The following is a 14,815-nucleotide window of genomic DNA, read 5'->3' as shown; positions in this document are numbered from 1 at the left end:
CTAATAACACTTTCTTTTAATTGATGCTCAAGGGCCACCTACCTCTTCTGTGTGATAAGACTATAATAAATTAGTCTTGTTTTCAACTCACAGGGGATGCTGTCCTGAGACTAAGAGATTTGTTCAGACTTTCATAGTTTTTCCTTGCTAGTTAACCTCTATTAACTTTCTATCTACCTAGTTCCTCAAGAGTGTTAACCCAGGGATGTGCAGGGATTTGTGAGTATGCAGATGTCATATTCTATTTCCCTTAAAGCTAAAGAAGGGCTCCTAACTGGACATGCATAGGTACCCACCTTCAGTGTGGTAGACCACAGTGTCGGCATTTGAAAGTAGCACCTTGACACTTCCTTCCCAAAGTGACAGATGACAGTAGATTTAGTTCATGTACACAAAAGCCTCCAAGATTTGTCTATAGACAAGAAAGCCCGTAAAATGATTAATTTATTTATATGTGATCGATATGTCATGCTCACAGTTTCCTCAGAGATGACTGAAGCCAGAGACATTCATAGTTGGTCCACTAACCAACTGCCTAAAACATCCCTCTATCTGTTAATTAGAGATGATAATCAGAGTCCTTTCTAGAGATACAGTGAGGAGAGCTAGTAAGCACAGCACGCAGAGTACCCAGCCAGAGGCTGGTCCACAATAAGATCTCACAATGGCCATTTACGTCTAATTCTAGATTAAAAATAATTACCAAACTTTTCATGATTCAGATTGTTTTGATGCCTCCAACATTATTTCAAGGGAGGCAAATGGGTAGAAAAATACAGCACAGAATTCTGCAGGATTCAGCCTTCAGTTCTTTTTCCAGTGCTTTGGACATTAACCCTGGAGATGCTGGTAAATCACAGTATACTTTAGAACTTGAATTCCCTCCTCTGTCAAACGAGGCTGACCAGTGCCTACATTATACAGACACTGGAACCATGAAACTGGATAACTTATGTAGTGCCACTTTTAAAAATACATAGAACTACGTACAACGTGTTGTTGAGATTTTAGGGCTTAGGTTTTGTTAAATGAAAGGTCAATAACTTCTCTGACATTTCTCTAGAGGACTGACAATCCATTAACATTATTTTTATCTAGAACATTATTTTGTCTGGCTGAGGTTTTAAAATGTTTAGCTTCTGAATCTCAAAACCATCAAGTCAAAGCAAAACTGCTCAGGATGCAGTGGAGAGAGCTCATGCATGTCTGTGGCCTTGCCTTGTCTCCTCTCTGCGACTCATCCAGATTGCATGCTGGCTTTCTAGTCAGCGAATATAGACATGTGTTTCTTGCAGGTAGCGTCTTTCACTTTCTCACACATGACAACCAAAAGGATGCTGTGGGTCCTGACTATGTCTTAAAGAAAAGTAGGGAAATGTTTCACTTTTAATTGACCAATGCAGAATTTAAGTTGGAAATGCTCATTTCGTTTTAAATATACAAAAGTAAGAGCTATAAAAATGGCATATAATTTATTGTTTTAAATATATACCTTCATTATATTTCCCAGTGCCCCATAATAGAAAGAATGGAAAACGTTGTCATAACCATTCTCTTGCAGAAGTGAAAGCATGTTAAATGAAAAAGACATCTAAGAGCTTTAAGGAAGATCATTTTTCAAATTATCTTCTTTAAACCAGTTTGCCGTGTTTTTTTGAATGAAATACTAGAAAGCACTGATAACATAGTCAACTGATTTTGCGACTATTTTGATACAGTATTTTTAACAATAATTTAAAGATGCACACGCAGCACTCGTGATGCCTGGTAATGTTAAAAATACTATCAAATTGGTCGCCATTTACATATGTGACTCCCGTAACCCTGGGACTCTTTAGAAGTGAAATCACAAGGCAGAAGGATAAAGTGTGTTTCACACTATGGTTTTGTCCTATGGTTGTTAAAACTCTTCTTTCTATACCTCAGGTATTTTTCTCCCTCATCTTGTCCCACGGAATGAGCCTTGGGGCATGTGAATGCATTAACATGGCCCAGAGAGTTGTTGGGCCAAGACTAACTGTGGCCTACTGTGGACATTGTCTTTTCTCTCTCTGAGTTCTTGACTCTCAGTTTCTGGCCTCTGGTTGCCTTCTATTCTTTCCTCTCTCAATTTTCTTCTTTCAGTACTAGATCAGTTACCCATTTCTTTCTTCATTGGGCTACCTCCAATCCACCTACACATGTTTTTCATCTATAGTATGGAAATAGTATCTCTTGTCTTGCAGAAGCATTGGCCACATTGGATGAGAACAAGCTTATTGGCCCAACACTTTGCTCAGTAAGTTACAGGTTTTGTGACACACGTTATCTACTCGTATGACTACCAGGTCCACAGTGACTAAAGTGCAAATATTTTCTCTCAGCAACACATCTAGATTGCATTCTGCCTTGTAAGTCAGTTGAGTATAGACACATGTTTCTCACCACTAAAGTCTTATACTTTCCCACACATGACAACTGTAAAGGATGCCAAAGGCCTTGAATTTTATATTGAAAAGAGGTTATCTGCTTTTTTTTTTTTAACTTTCCTTCTACTAAGTCTCATTGACTTTGGGTCTCCTTATATTGTATCTTCAAATCTTCTCATTGTGCCAATTAATTTAGGCTATCTTGATATCTGATTCCCAAATTCCCATTTGCTTCATCATGTGATCCTTCATTCAGTCACAATTTGAACACCCATAACCAATTTTGTGTTGTGATCTGATATGAAACTCGTTTTTTCTTTTTTGTGAAATGAATTTTCCATTAAACAAATCCATGCAGCAAATTAATTTACAAGTTGTTAACATACATCATCATAAATTGCTAAGTCTGACACCTCAGTTGATAAAAAGAATTTTCTTCTCTCTTTTCTCTTTGAACTTTTTCCAAATATGGCTTTTGAAAATTTGAAACTTTTGGTAGAGCTATGGAACACATACAAAAATGTTCGCAAATTGTAAATGCATACTGTAAGGAATTTCACAATCTGAGCATACCTATGTGTTTTCCCTGCCTAACTTGAATACAAGAGCACTAATTCTTAAATCCAGCAGTCTTTCTTCTCCTCTTCTTCCCCTTCAACACATTTGGAATCTGAGAACGTTTCCTTTGAAAACTTGGAATATACATAGAGTGGTGCATTAGTGGGACAAAGATGAAGTCTTGAGATTAAGGGCTGTTCTATGTTTCCACCAAGCTTAGCTATAGAATCTCACTTTCTGAACAAGAATAATAATATATTGTAGGCTTTATTATGTGTGTAAGAATAAAATGCATGTAAGCAATAGCACAATGGCCATAAAGGGAGAAATGGAAGTACACTAATATTAGGTTTCTCTAGCATGTGTGAAATGGTTGTCAGAGATACAGAATAATGACTTCAAGCAATGGCATAAGTGGAAAAAAAGGAGGCCTTCTTCAGGATGTTTCTATTTTAAATCTTGAAGTTGTGTCTATCTAAAATTATTGCTTTGGGCAACCAGGTGTTCTTGCAAATTTGGATGGAAAGACTCTAGGTGAGAATCTGATAAATGTCTACCCAAAGAGCTAAAGATAATATTTAGCTCTGCCTCCTTTTCCTCTTTTGGATCCTGTTACCCATCTCTCCTTTATACTTCACTAGTCAGGCCAACCCTTTTACTGCACATCATAAAAACATATAAGTGAAAATTGTGACAAGTTTTGCTGTGGGCCCCGGAGAGTAACTGCCTATCTATTGTCAAGGCAGACCTAACATGCAAATGTCTTTAGAAATGCTTTACTTTATAACCTATAGCAAAAACAACCTACAACTATTTGAGCTGTCTTTGATCTTATTATGTTAAATTCCTGGCATTTCAACCTAAACTAAAAGTGCAGAAGAATCCTGATCTATGCATTAATATTGAGGCCAAAGTTGTAAGTGTTACAGAGAAGGCATGATATCATATAGATTGGCACTAAGAAAGGATACATTTAAAAATGCACATGGACCAAAGCCCACTGGCAGCATTGGCAGAGCTGAATAACACAGAAAGCTAAACCGAGAGGATATAGGAAGACTGTTTCTAACAGTGTGCCTATAGAGGTTTAGCAATAAAATACATGTTATTTTTAAAGAACCTTCATGTAGGTCTATGATAGGTGACATGTCCATACCATTCCAAACCCAGTTAACTTAAAATGTAAGGAATGATATGGGTGCCTTTAAGAAAATGGTAATTCTACATATGGCAAAAAAATTTTGTTCTTTTCCTATAACTATTTTTTTAATGTTTATTTATTTTTGAGACCAAAAGAGAGAGAGAGAGAGGGCATGCATACACACACAAGAGCAGGGGAGGGGAAGCGGCAGAGAGAGGTGGAGACAGAGGATCTGAATCAGGCTCTGTGCTGACAGCAGAGAGCCCGATGCGGGGTCAAGGTCAAAGTGAGATCATGACCTCACCCAAAGTAGGACACCTAACCGACTTAACCATCACCATTGTGAACTTCTCCTGGACTTTTGGATGTCTAGTGACTAATGCTATAAGACGTACTTCTTGAGTATACTTATGACTCAGGTTTCTGGATGTGGAAAAGATTCATCTTTAGAGAGAGGAAAGAATGAAGCTAACTTAGAAAGAAAGTAAAATCATGGACGAAAACTGAAGAAGGATCCTGAAGCTGTTCAAGAACTTGTATTCTAGTCATTTCCAAGGCCTTATATGCCTTGGGGGCTTTTACAAGGCCAGAGAAGCAATGAAAAAAGGGAAGACTATTCATTTAGAATGTATCTTAGGAGGAAAATACTTTTACATAAAATTATAAAAATGTTTTTAGTGAAAAAAATGTTAGCAGAGCCGAAATCAACCTAAGTTCTTTTTTTTATTTTTTTTATTTTTTATTTATTTTTTTTTTAAATTTTTTTTTTCAACATTTTTTATTTATTTTGGGGACAGAGAGAGACAGAGCATGAACGGGGGAGGGGCAGAGAGAGAGGGAGACACAGAATCAGAAACAGGCTCCAGGCTCCGAGCCATCAGCCCAGAGCCCGACGCGGGGCTCGAACTCACAGACCGCGAGATCGTGACCTGGCTGAAGTCGGACGCTTAACCGACTGCGCCACCCAGGCGCCCCTAAGTTCTTTTTTTTTAAAAAAAAAAAAAAAGCTCTCTGATACAAAAATGCATGAATTTTTTTTCATGTTCAATCTATATATATATTAGATTATTACTGACTGCCTCTACTTGCAAAAATGTTTCTCTAGTAAATGCACTTCCTAATGAGATTAATTTGTCAGTGAAAAACATGACAATATATCCTGTGCATGCAGATGTCTTTGTATATATGTGTGTATATATTATATATACACATATATGTATGTACATAAGAGTGCATATATGTATGATTTGATAATTATGCAGAAATTACTATTTTGGATTGATGACAAGCTCTTCCAACAAGCTAAGGTTTCTATAGGATGAAGGAAAAATGGTTTTTGAATGTGGAAGTTGTGTTGGAGTAGGTACCTGTAATACCTATAGGCCTTGAGTTACATGGCAGCCCAAAGAGAATGATCTTCACATATGACAGATGCACTTTACAATTTAGGAAGTTTTTCTGTGCACAAACTCATTTGACTCCCTTAACATTGCTTGAAGGCTGTCCCATTTATAACTGTATCCAGTTACAAACATAACACAACAAACACTACAAGTTTAATGTTGTAAAAGAACCATTTTATTCTGCCCATACATTATGTGGGTCAGAAATTTGGAAAAAGCACAATAGGGAATACTTGTTTCTTTCCCATAATATTTGGAAACAGCTAGGCAATTTGGAGGTTTAGGGTGAAGTGATGGCAGGGGCTATTATTATGTGAGTCTCATTCATCTGGGCTGGCAGGACTTGAAAACTAAGGCTGCCAACAGAAAAAAAAAAAAAAACATCTATACACAGCCCCCCTCATGACTTGGCATCCTTGGAGCATGAAAGCCCCAGGATAATTGGACTTTTTACATGCATGCCCAAGGGTTCACGAGCTAGTGTCCTAGTGAAAAAGGCAGACAGAGCATTGCCTTTCACGTTTGAGCCTTAGAAGTCCAGCAGAATTACTTCCAACTTATACTGTTCATTAAAAATGAGTCGCAAACCCACCCAGATTAAATAGGAGGGGGATTAGAGTCCACATATTGAAAAAGGAGTGGCAGTGTTCTAGATGGGCATGTGGCATATGGGATATTGTTGCAGCATCTTTTGCAAATACAATTTGCCACAGAAGCTAAGGTTCAAAGAGATTGAATGACTTACTGAAGTTGAAGGATAATTGGTAAAACCAACAAACACTAGGTGTTTGGAAGACAACATTTGGAATCTACAAATCATTGTTGAAAGTCTGCAGCAAAATAAGTAAGATGCAATTGTATCACAACCACAAAACAGGAGGGTGGGCATCAATATAGTAACAATATTTGAAAGCGTCAAAATTTAAAACATTATCTCTGATATCTATTTTTTTCTTGAGGACCCTCCTCTGTCTCCTCTCTACATTAAATTCCTGTATCCTGGTTGTTCCAAGCTCTATTCAACATTCAGAAAATATTGTAATCTAATGTAATGTTAGAGTAGATTCCCCATTTCCAAACTCATAAAATGAGATTTGTGTTGTGCAATTTAATGATATCTGGTGGGACTGCTTCACAGCAGACATACATTTTTCCCTGAGGGTTTTCATCATTGCCGAGTCAGTTTTTGTCTGGTGTGCTGCTTATTTCTTGGCATGCTGGATCTCGGAGGTTTTCCCCGGCAGCAGCTGAGTGTCATCAATGAGGATATACGTCTTAAACAAAAGCTCTCTCCCATGATGGTATTCAAGATCCTGAGGGCAAAATGAGCCTTCACTTAGGTGCAATTCAATGAGGACAGCAAGGATTTTCCAGTTCAGTAGCTGAAGCAGCAGACTTGCTGTTCCCAGAACAGCAGCTGGCATCAATGGGGGAACCATGGCATGATGTTTCTCACGTGAGTCAGTGATATGGGTAGCAGTGCCCTGGCATCAGAGGAAGGGAAGAACTCAGTGGCAAAAGGCTATATCATGGCTCTCCAACGTACAGAAGCAAATGTTTCATGCCTTCCTTATAAAATCAGTGTCCATTAAATTGTATGTCATTAAGCCCATATTCAGGTTACTTCTGCCTTCATAAACAGAGGACCTATAGTTTTCCTAACATCAGTAGATGCCTAACAAAGTATCATAATGAAAATTGTCCAAATGCCTGTCTTTATGTTCTTTTGGATGACTTCTTCCTATGGTCCTTTTGCCCCATTCTAGAATTAGCCAGCCCCATCTGTTTTGCCCAGGACACAGCTATTCTTATCAGGCAGCCAGGGTTTTCTCAGCTTCAATACATACTGCTATTCGACCTAGACTGAGGTATGATAGCTTTCACAAGGATAAAAACTAAAAGGCTTGCAAAGAGCTTAACCTTTCACAAAATTCAGATGCATTGAGACATGGTAGATAAATCACATATTTGGGAACCAGTGTGCACTTTGTAGCTGTCTCATTTTGCTGAATTCCTTAGTCTTGCTGAATTTTAGTTTCTCCTCTTAAAATCAGTTTTAAATGTACCACATAGAATTTGCTATAAACCTTAATTTAGGAAAACATTTAAAATGAATATAACATGGTCTCAAAACTTAAGTTATGGTATTTAATAGTAAGTTTGTTAAAAGTGGCAATTCCTTGTTCCCACTCCCAGTATGTCTGGGACAGGGCCCAGGAATCTTCATTTAACAAGCTACCTGTTCAACTCTAATCTTAGGATTACACCATAAATAGGACACATCACTCAATGGAAATAGAAATGAAGATCAACAACAATACCTTTAAAAAGTCTAGAAAAAACAAACATGAACACATATCCTTTCAAGAACTTTAAAAAGTAATGCAAGAGTAGTCACACAGGTATGAATGAGTGTGATTGCCATTGGACATGCTCACGCACCTTTTCTTTTTTCTTTTCTTTTCTTTTCTTTTTTTTTTTTTTTGAGAGAGTGGTCAAAAGGGCATGAGGGCAGAGAGGGAATCCCATGAGGGACAGAGAGAGAGAGAGAGAGAGAGAGAGAGAGAAGCGGGGCTTACCTGAAGCAGGGCTTAAGCTGACCTGCTGCGGGACTCGAACTCACAAATCCTGAGATCATGACCTGAGCCAAAGTCAGTTGCTTAACTGACTGAGCCACCCAGGCACCCCTCGTGCCATTCCTTATGATTGCAAAGAGAGGCTTTACAAAAAAGCAAAATTTATAAACTGTCTTTCCAGAAGTAGACCTGAGACTCAACTCAGGTCAACATAGCTTCATCCTGAGCATCAAGTATCCCACTACACTTTGTGTTCCATCAGATTGTGGTTTCTTTGCTGACCGAATTTTGCAAATCACCATCCCGTGGTATCAGCTGTTGATGAAAAAGTCAGACTCCCTTCAGGCAGTGACATCAGCGCCCCTGGCACTCTGCTCCCTTCCACACTCACAGACAGACATTTGCTCAGCTGTCAGCCGGCAGTAGGGCTTATGTCCATAGTTACCGTAGTTCATTTCTTGGATAGTTTAAGGTGTCCAGCTCTCTTGTCTCCCCTAGCTAGCTCAAGCAAACTTATGATGAACTCTCATAGTCTTTGATTTCTGGTGCGTAATGGTGCAAGGAGATTCTAGTCACTGGGGGAAGAGAAAAAGAAACATTAAGTGGTAGATCCAGTCAGAACTTGTTTATTCATCAAGATTTGCTAAATGCAAAGGGTGTGTAATCATCTGACACAGTCTAATAACCTGCCACACAGTGTGCTCTTTACCGTATTTTGTAAATTTTTACTACAGCCTCATGAGATTGCTATGTTCATACTGGTTTCATAGATGAAGAACCTGGAGCTTAGCATGCATGAGGAAACATTTTTGAGGTTATTGATGTGTTCATTATCTGAACTGTGATAATGGCTTCATGGATATACACAAGTGCCAGAACTTAAAAACACACAGTTTATTGTATGTCAATTATTCGTCATTAAAGCTGTAAGAATCAGATGGAATGTTACATAACATGTCTGAGGTAGCACAAACAGAAAACAGTACTATCTTCTCCCCTCTGAAGCATGTTCTTACTCAGCCAGCCGTGTGGCAGAGTCCCCTGAGAAGTCACTACCTATCTAGAATGGAAGGAGATAGAATGAAAGAAGATAATAGGAATTTGGGTTGTTCTTAGAATATTAGCATCTCCTCCTGATATGCAAATTAACCTAAAGAGAAAATGAAGCCCAAAGTGTGGTATTTTGATTCCAAGTTGCCGGGGTTGATCTGCTGTGTCACTGCATCTGTGGGGCAGAGATGCTGACAGCATTGACGGGTTCATGCCCCTACCCCGTGAGATCTCTGACTCTCCAAGAGAAAATTCTCTGCCCCAGCCATAGGTGACACATCTAGCATGGAGGCAGCTGTTAGGCAAAGGACATTGGGGTGACTGTCAGACTTGGAAAAATAGTGCCTACTCAAAACCACTGAGCTGTAACCTGTGTTAGGGCTCCGGTTGTGAATGTTTTCCAGTTCTGTCCCCTCAGCACGTGTGGCATATAGTAGGTGCTCCCTGAGGATCTTCAGAATAAATGATTGAATGGCTTGTCAATTCTAAAAATCACATCCAGGTCACTCTCTTATCACTATATTTAGATTCCAGAGTTACAACACTATAGATATGGCACAATATTTAATTTAGAAAAAGGTAGAGATGAGTATCTAAAATAAATTATGGAAATGATCTAAAGATTTCAATTATCTGTGCTTCCTCTACGAGCTAAAATTATATCATTTACATAATAATCAACTTTTCTCTGTAGCTTCATTTAACAGTAAACCTGCGGTTCTTATTAGGGGCAGCTTTATCTGCATTAGCAGACAAAATAACATCTCATTAAGCTTTCAGTTTGTTCTGCTTGTTTTCCCACAAAACTCAATTCATCATAAGTTCTCCAAAGAAATGTTATTCTCACTTTATTAAATATTCATAAATAGCTATATTTCCATATTTATTGAAGGATAATGGAAGTTTTAGACCAGCTAGCTATATTATAGGACACAAATCAAGTAAATTATGAGGTGTGCCAATATAATTTCAAAAATTGTAAGAACATTTTATTTTCTACTATCCCACTTAAAACTGTTAGTTTAAATTAAAAGAATCATTTTCTTCTTAAACGATGGAGACTTACAGAATTTAAATGCTATTTATTTTCAGCAAAAGGCCCACCTGTTTTTCCTTGTCACTTCTCCAGGTCACACCATGTTTGTTTGATAGATAATATCAATTCCCTGGGTTTGGAGATTTGAAGCTGTTAACTTTCAAACCCCCTCTCTTAGCAGACAAGTTCAATCAGTATAAAGAGCACAATGAGGCATGGAATTGTTATGTTGCATTATGCAGTGATATGATTTATTCCTTGAAACACCTAAAAAGGAAGAAATCCATTTCTGAGGCACAAGAACATGTATTCTGCTTTGTAGGTTAAGATTAATTTAGCATGACCAACAAGGTTTCAAAGTACCCCTGGGAAAGTATTCCTGTTGAGATGGCTCGGGTGTAAAGCATATGATGTTACATGGGAGTAGCAGATACTATGGAAGCACAGCGGGGACAGGGATCCAGAATTTCATGGTAAGGAACCCATTGTTATGAGATTATGGAGCCCCTTTACTTTTCTGTCTGTGTCAGGGAGATGTTGCCATTCGGTGGCTTCTTTTGCTTCAGAAATGTACTTACAGTGGACTTTGAACTTGTGATTGTTAAAAAAAAAAAACAAGAAAAGAAAAAAGACCAGCTAATTGGATTGTAAAAATCCATCAAATTGCTTCTATAGTTCTCTGGAAGAAAGGCTTAAACTCTCTTTTCTTTATTTGTTGTCTCTGTTGAATAATAACGATATTAGGCTTCTTTTTTGTTTTTTTCTTTTGCCATTTCCCTGCAGTGAGATTCTTTCCAACTTAATCCTCTAATCTGTAATTAGCAGTGGATAACAACATCTTGATTCTCTCTCACACACTTTTTTAGGTACACAAAATGATGTGATTAGCAATATGCCTTTAGTAATGTGTTTGGAAAAATGTGGAATGTGGAGGAATTGGGTTCATTGTCCAGCCTGGCTTCCTTATACTAATTCCTCCTACCCGTTTTTCCCCTAATATTCTTGTTTTATTAAGTTTTATCTTAATTCCGGTATAGGTAACATAGAGTGTTGTATTAGTTTCAGGTGTACAATATAGTGATTCAACACTTCCATACAGCACCCAGTGCTCATCGGGACAAGTGCATCCTAACTCCCCATCACCTATATCACCCATACCCTCACCCATCCCCTCTCTGGTAACCATCCATTTGTTCTCTATAGTTAAGAGTGCTTCTTGGTTTCTCTCTCTCTCTCTCTCTCTCTCTCTCTCTCTCTCTCCCTTTCCCTCTCTTCCTCTCCCCCTCTCTCTCCGTTTTTTGTTTCCATTGCTCATTTGTTTTGTTTCTTAAATTTCACATATGAGTGAGATAATATGGTATTTGTCTTTCTCTGACTTATTTCGATTACCATTATACTCTCTAGCTCTATCTTTGTCATTGCAAATGGCAATATTTCATTTTACTAATCATCCTACCTCTTACCAATGGAGGAGATTAAGGCAAAGATAATGTGTATGGTGCAATGCAGTTTTAGGTCTTAGGGGGACCATATTTCATAGATGAAGGCTCGAAATGAGAAGGAAGGAGGGAAGGGAAAGGCACGAGGAGAACCCACTTCAAAAGCACTGACAATGAAGTCCGGGGCTCTGAGTGTGTTTAATGCAGTATCCTGTGTATTGGAGTCACCAAGAGAGCGATGAAGGATGTGCACCAGGAAGTAGACTTACACAGCATGCTGATTAGAGAATAAGCTGGAAAAGGGTTAATTACAGCTGAGGATGACAGGTTGACAGCCACAATTGAGAATGTGCAAATGCACAGGCAGCACACCAGGGCAGCTGTCCACACACAGGTCGTGGTGCAGAGACTCGGGGGACTCGGCCCAGCTCACGCCTTTCGGCAAGTCTCGAAGTCTAATCTTGGAAGCAAACAAGTTGCCACAGTTCATCTTTCTGTCTGGAGTTACTTCCGCCACATTAAAAGTCATTCACACTTGATCGGGGCCGCAGTGAAGCCGGCATGCCAGCCTCTCCCTAGACGGCTGCTTTCATTCCTCACGCGCTGATTTCAGTTGGCATGTCCCACAAGCAAGCGGATTAAAGGCCCGCCTGCGGAATTCAGGAGGGAGCCTTCCGGGTTCACCCCTTCACCTCTCAACACCCAGGCAAATCACGCCCGTCCAGACTGAGGGGCTCCACGTCAACCAGCTTCAGCCTCTGTGTCTGCAGCGTCGTGCAAGAGTCCTGGGGAATTCTGGAGTTCTGGTGAATGAGCCCCATTTACGGCCTCAGAGTATACAAAGGGAGGGATTGGCATCCTGCCCCCGGGAGAAGTTGCACAAGACATCAGGTCACCTGCTCTAGGGTCCTTAATTCACCTGACTGCCCCAGAGTGGGAGCTCGTCCACCAACTCGAGTCCTCTCTTTTGCCCTCACCCATTTAATCGTTTGGTTCGCACTCGGCTTAGGAATTCATAGTATCATTGTTAAAAGTCTAAGATGGGAATTTTTGAGATTCTAAACTTTTTTATTTGGCTTTCCCTCCCTGGTGAAAAAAACCAGTCCATTAAAATAAGAATCACACCAAGTATGAAAATATTAATTATAAGATATATGTGAGATGTAATATATGCATATGTGTCTTATAATATAAGGTATATAAGATATGCATACATGTAAGGTATATACCGTAAGATATAGAAATGTGATAGAGATACAGTTGATATATGTGATGTATTTAGTATATATACATTTATGTAAGTACATGGGGGAATCACAATTATGAAAATATTAATTTAATATATCAATTTAATTAAAAATTATTGCATCATAATATATTATATTATTATATTAAATAATTTATTATATTTAATAATATATTATATTTAACAATTTATTTACATTATATCATATTTAATAATAGTTAATTATATATAATATAATATATGGCATTAAATTATAATTATTACATTTAATATATTATTATATTTAATAAAATGTTATATTTAATAAAATATTATATTTAACATATTAATTTAGTATTTAATATACTAAATTAGTCTGTTAAAATAAGAATCACATTGAGTATGAAAATATTAATTATATATGAGACATATGTATGTGTATTTTATAAGTTATATAATATATACATATATGGAAGGTATATAAGATATAAAATATATATTTATAAGATGTATACATGCATATTGATGCTATATTTAGTATATATCCTTTTATGTAAATACTTGTTTGTAAATACACACACACCTTTGCTAGGTGTATTGAATAAAAATAAAGCACAGAATGAAGACTATCTCTTTTTGTTAGAGGAGTTTAAAAATTTATCTGAAAATGTACATAAACACTAAAATTGAGAATTATGCGATAGGGCATTGTGGGTGATGACAGTGATTATTATTACAATAGTGCATAATTTTGTTTATAAATTGCCTTTGCTTATTCATATACCCATGGAAATATTACTAACAGACTACCCCTTTCTTTTTCTTTTGTTTTTCTTTTTTTTATTTTAGAGAGAGAGAAAGGAGGGGAGAGAGGCAGAGGGAGAGAGAGAATCTTAAGGAGTCTCCACGTTCAGCGTGGAGCCCGATGTGGTGCTTGATTCCATGACCCTGGAATCATGACCTGAGCAGATATCAAGAGTTGGAAGCTCAACTGACTGAGCCACCTAGGCACCCCTACCCCTTTCTTAAGAAGTGCAACGACCATGAATATTTTGTGAGTGATTTTTAATTTTACTTAACAAGAATAAAAAGCAAATCAAAATAAAAGCATCCTTTTGTCCCTTGCAAACTGGTGTAAAACCTTTTCAGTGCACCCATCATTTTAGTAAACGGGGCTCTCTGCTCTTTTATAGTGGTCCTAACTACTAGGACAAGTTTCAGTCTTTATTTTTAAATGTCACAACATATAAAAGACCATACAAAGTAAAGGTCTTACATCCATCTAGGATGATTTATTGTGTAGATTCCCATAAAATCCTACAAGAAGATAGTGATAATGAAGAGAGAGAGGAAGCATTCCTCAATGTATTAGTTACATTCTAAGGAAAGCCAGAAAGCAAAATGATTGGGGGCCCAGGCTTAGAAGGATGGAGTCCTTGAGGGACCAGGTCATCAAGAGTGTCTTACTACTTGGGTTACTCTGAGATTGTGTAGTCAGGTGAGGGGATAATTTTTCATTAATTATTATCCTGATTTGTGGTGCACCCATGCAAGGAAGCATAAATGGAGCCATTGGGTTTAATTTTTTTTTCCTTACATTTTATTATGAAAATGTCAAACACACAGAAAAATTAAAAGAAGTGGATGGTGAGCTCCAATATACCCACCACCTAGATTCTACAATTGATGTTTTGTTATATGTGCTTTATCACAGATCTCTCCATCTAGCAATTCATCCATCCTTTACTTTAATTGGAAATTTATTTTTTATTTTTTATTGAAGTGTACCTGACACACATTAGTTTCAGTTGTACAACATAGTGATTCAACAATTGTATACATTGCTCAGTACTCACCACAGTAAGTGTAATTACCATCTGTCACCATGCAAAGTCATTAGAGTATTACTGACTTTATTCTCTATGCTGTGCTTTTCATTCCTGTGACTTATTTATTTTATAACTGGAAGTTTGTACCTC

This window comes from Neofelis nebulosa, chromosome X (assembly GCF_028018385.1).
Source record: "Neofelis nebulosa isolate mNeoNeb1 chromosome X, mNeoNeb1.pri, whole genome shotgun sequence".
Classification (NCBI taxonomy): Eukaryota; Metazoa; Chordata; class Mammalia; order Carnivora; family Felidae; genus Neofelis; species Neofelis nebulosa.
The sequence above is the reverse complement of the archived record's forward strand: the minus strand, read 5'-3'. Positions refer to the sequence as shown.